This window comes from Myotis lucifugus, unplaced genomic scaffold (assembly GCF_000147115.1).
Source record: "Myotis lucifugus unplaced genomic scaffold, Myoluc2.0 scaffold_226, whole genome shotgun sequence".
Classification (NCBI taxonomy): Eukaryota; Metazoa; Chordata; class Mammalia; order Chiroptera; family Vespertilionidae; genus Myotis; species Myotis lucifugus.
In genome coordinates, this window is record NW_005871274.1 from 1593799 (window position 1) to 1598853 (window position 5055).

Here is a 5055-nt window from a genome sequence, read left to right on the forward strand (position 1 = left end):
ACATGACAAGACGCCTGTGCCTAGTAAAGCTTCCGCATTGAGGCATCATCTGCCCCTTGTGCTGCGCTGACAACATTCCCAGACAACTGCCTTTCCCCAGGTGGATTTGCAGGAGAAACGCGTTTCCTTGTAGATGAAAACTGGTCTGTCGGTAGGTTTAGATCCCAGAAAGGGCTTCCCAGGGCCCGGCCGAGGGAATTCGGAGAAGGGCTTCAACTATTTTAAATGTAAACCTTCTCAGCCCTTCGCTCCGTACCTCGTGTTCTCTGGGAAATGCAATAGTAACCGGTTTTTCTAGGCTGCGGGTGGCTGTTCCCCCCTCAGTCCTGCGGGAGGAGCTCCGCCCAGCACAGGCCCAGGTCTGGGCTCCCCGTCCAGGGAGGCCCGAGCTCTTCCCTCTGGGGCCCCTGCCTCTGCCCCGCATGCTCCCCAAAACGCCGTCAGTGGCCACTGCCCACCCTCCCGGGGGTCGCGGGCACTGGTTTCTGTCGGGTTGGAACTCGAGTCCCGGCCCCTTTTCTTGCCGTTGAAATTTCTTCTCCTGCCATCAGGGTCCCCATGGTCCGGCCCCCGGGCAGCCAATAGCGACGGAAGGACAGAGGCGAGGGGCTGCTTGAGGACGAAGGCGTCCAGGGAGCCTAGGAGGACACGTCATTTCGGAGACCCCACGCCCACCCTGCTCCCGGGACCCCCTTTTTTCCTCCATAAAACTCTCCCGATGTCCCCCTTAGCTCGTAGACTCATTCCTTCTCGATCCATTCCAAGAGGCGGGTGGGCAGGAGGCGAGTGAGATGAGCCTGTTCTATAGGTTTCCGATACCTTTCACCAAACTGACCTTCCAGGCCTCCTCTCTCCTTTCCTTCCCTTTTCCTGCTGAGCAGGGGGGGCGAGCCTTCCCTGGGGCCCCTCAGCCGCCCTGGGAAAGGGCTTAATTAGGGCTAAAGACCTCTCCTCTCTGCGAGGAGAGGACAGCGAGACGCCACTGGGTCTGACGCCTGCCCAGCCCGGAGGGACGCTTCCTCGATTTCTTAGAAAAACAAAGATAGGGGACCTTGGGAGCCGGCTCCCGGCCAGCCCTGCGTGGATCCGCTAATTTATTCACGCGCTGTGTGCCTTCAGGAAGTTTCCGAAGAGGAGAGAACAAACATGTGTTTATTCTTTATTCGTTCTTCTTGTCTCCGGAGAGCTCACACCACCTCAAGGTCGTGTGATCCCAGGAATGAACTCAATAGAACATTAAGCCGAAGGGCTTTTAGAGGGATGCATGGGGGGGGGGGATTGGAATTTAGGGGACACGGCCCTTTTAAAGTGTATGTTTTGAAAAACCTGGAATGTAGAGAAATATAAGGAGCCCCCTCCCCATGCCCAGCCACCAGTGCAAACAATGACCCTGACTTTGGACAAGGACCTTTTTAGCATTTTGGGGGTCCCTCATCCCGCATCTTAAAATTCACCCCACATTTACTAATCAGTGCAGCTGAATGAGCTGAGTTTGGGCAAGTTGACATAAAGCGACAGTTTGTTGACATTTAAGTAGGCATTTATTTTAATGTGGCAGCTCCCCCCCCACCCCCACGCACACCCCCCCTGGGGTGTCTGAGGGAAGGTGTGGCCCCAGTGGCTAGGCTGGCCTGGTTCTAGGTCTGAGAAATGACACCTGGGTCAATAAAAGAGCCATCCCACTGATTACAAACCTGGTAGGACAAGGGGCCTGGAGGAGGACCTGTCAAAGATTGAGTCCAAACTTTCCCTATGGTTGGGGCCGGGGGTGGGGTGGGGGGTGGGGGTGGGGGTGAAATCCACGAACACGCTCTGTGTCGTGGGTGATGCTGAAGTCGTTGCCATCAGCGTTTTATAAGGATGGCAGCTGGACCACATGGCAGGGCTGGCGGATGCTATTGTTTTCCCTGCAGTGTTTGCTGTGCTTATTAACACGTCGATGTTATTTTGATTACTTGTTTTCAAAGGAAACACAGGCTGGAGCGTTGAAATTGCTCCTCTCGGGGCGTGGCACCTGCTGGAGCCTCAGTTCAATCTCTGGTCTCAGCTATGAGGTGATGAGCTCGCCGTGACCTCTGCCCTGACCGCCCAGCCCCTGGCTCAGAGTCGTGTCCCCATGTACAGAGGAACTATCGCGCGCTCTGTCTTAGAGTTTTGCTGCTCCTCTTTGCTAAACGAGGACCCTGTGAAGCCTTACCTCAGGCAGTATGTGCGGAAATTCTTACCAGCAGCAACGTCTTCCTTAGCTGTTAGTTCTTCTTCTCTCTCTATTGCTACTTCACAAGGGACGGTCAGAAATAGAAGGGGGATAAACCAGGAAAATGATAGTGCGCGAATGCTAGCAGGTGACATTTTATTTTATTTAAAAAAATATATATATATATTTAAAAATATATTTTATTGATTTTTTACAGAGAGGAAGGGAGAGGGATAGAGAGCTAGAAACATCAATGAGAGAGAAACATCGATCAGCTGCCTCCTGCACACCTCCTACTGGGGATGTGCCCGCAACCAAGGTACATGCCCTTGGCCGGAATCGAACCTGGGACACTTCAGTCTGCAGGCCGATGCTCTATCCACTGAGCCAAACCGGTTAGGGCTATATATATTTTTAAAATTATATTTTTAATGATTTTAGAGATGAAGGGAGAGGGAGAGAAAGACAGAAATATCAATGATGAGAGAGAAACATCATCAGCTGCCTCTTGCACGCCCCCTACTGGGGATCAGGCCCGCAACCCAGGCATGTGCCCTGACCAGGAATTGAACCCTGACCTCCTGGTTCATAGGCCGACCTCAGCCACTGGTGGGCAGCAGGTGACATTCTAGCAGCTCTCCATTAGGTCCCCGGCACTTGGCCCAGTCTCTGTCTGGTACGTAGTAGGTGCTCAATAAATATTTATGGAGGCGGGGGATGCAATCCTAAAAGGAAGCATGGGTTCCTGACCTGTGACCCCTGAGGGTGCAGTGGGTGGGTTTGGAGGAGGTCTATGAACTCCCATGAACGAGAGGAAAAGAACAGGGGTCTCCAAAGGTCTGTGATTCACAACAATGTGGAAGGAAGCCTTGAAAGGAAGCATTTGCCCATAAAACTTGTCTTCTAACAAACGCTTCCTCAAAGTGCTGTGGACGAAGGGGCCACATGCTGACCTGACAAGCTCAGGGGAGGCCTGCATGGCAGCCTTGCAAACTCAAAGACCTAAATAACCACAAAGGGTGGTCTGAAATTAAACTTTAAAAGCAGTGACGGTGGGTAGTTACCTCCTAGGCCGGTACCTTCACTGACAAGGTCAACCTTTACCTTAACTGAGCCTAGCTGTCTTTTTGCATCTATGATAACACACCCTTGAAATATCTGGGTATTGAAATTACTTGTAACTTCCCTTTTTCCAGACCCCTTGGGGCACAACCTAAGGTGCCTGGGCACCAGGACAGAGACCACAGATTCCTTCATTGTTATCATGTTCATTGTTCCTGTACCCACATAAGTATGTGTCCATCATTTTACTTTTTATCCAATCCCAGGGGTTTCCCTGCTTTGCTTTCTCCCGCCTCTCTAGTCTATCACCAGGGGATTTCATGTAACCCACCAGGTCCCTTCCTTTGATTGCAATCCTATATAATAAAGAGCTAACATGCTAATTAGACTGAACAGTAGAACCACCATCCGGACCTCTAGTGTATAAATATAGATGTAACCCGCCATTCTCCAGAGCATTATCTCAATCTGTTGAGGTTCTGCTTCCCGGCAATTTGACAGTTTGGCTCAAATAAACTCACATAAATTCTTTACAGGTTTGAATGTTTTTATGTTAACAGTGCAAAGTGGTGAGAGCAGCTGAACAGGGTTTCAGAAACAAGTGTATATACACGTAGATGTATAATTAGGTAGCTGTGTGTACATGTGTGTATATCCATACCAATCTTGGTTTCTCAAACCCTATTCCACTGTTTTATATACTTATCTCTCTATATAAAGAGGTAATATGCTAATTGGTCCTAACGGTGTCACAGTCACGACCGCTAAAGGAGGAGGCTGCCTGAGCGTGCGCGGCGGGGCATTTGCTCCCGGAGACGGGGTGGAAGCAGGAAGGCGCCTGGAGGAGGCCCGTGCCCGGGAGGGGGGGTGAGAGCCCGTAGCGCCCCCCTCACCAGTCCTTCGCCACCCACCGCTCGCACTCAGAGCGCCCGCCGCTCACCTGCCTGGGGAAGGAGCACAGCGCAGCAGGCGGGAGGTTTCCCACACTCTCTTCTGGGGCCATGTTGCTCCGGAGACGGGGTAGAAGCGGGAAGGCACCCGGAAAAGGCAGGACCAGCCCGAGGCGACTCGAGGGACTGAGGGTGGGGCTTGAAGCGCCCAGAGAAGTTCAGAGGGGTCGGGGGGGGGGGGGAGGCTGGGCCAGGCTTGCTGGAGCTCTGCGTGGAGAGGTTAGGGGTCAAGGCAGGGTGGCGGGTGGGCGGGCTGTGCGATTTCACGTGCTGGGCTCCTAGTATTTAGATATTATACATACATCAATTTTATCCCTTGCAAAAACAATTACATAACAGCCACCGAAGACACTGAATCACGCACCATTTCACCAAAAATCTGGGTTCATGTCTCCACTTTGCCTGCCCTGTGTTCAGAAATTTGACCAGTCATTGACTTCATATTTTGAAATTTACTTGTTATTTCTTATTATTATTACTCAATAGAATGTTTCCCATGTTGCCAGAGAGATTTCACAGTCATCATTTTATTCATTATGTAACAGTCTACTCCCTTATATAATAACTAATTAATACATGGGTTGTGGTGAGAATTGAATTAATGTAAGAAGTGAGCTTGGAACAGGGTTTTTGGCACGTGCCAATTGCTCAATAAATGACATGATTTTAACTTTATCCTCACAACCAAGCGTATGAGGTAGGTATTATGATCACCCTCATTTTACAGATGAGAAAACGAAGGCACAGAGAGGTCTGGCCACTTGTCCTGGATCACACAGCTGGTAAGAAGTGAAGTCTGAGAACTGCATGGTGAGTGAATCATCTCTGACCTCCTGGATCTTCCAT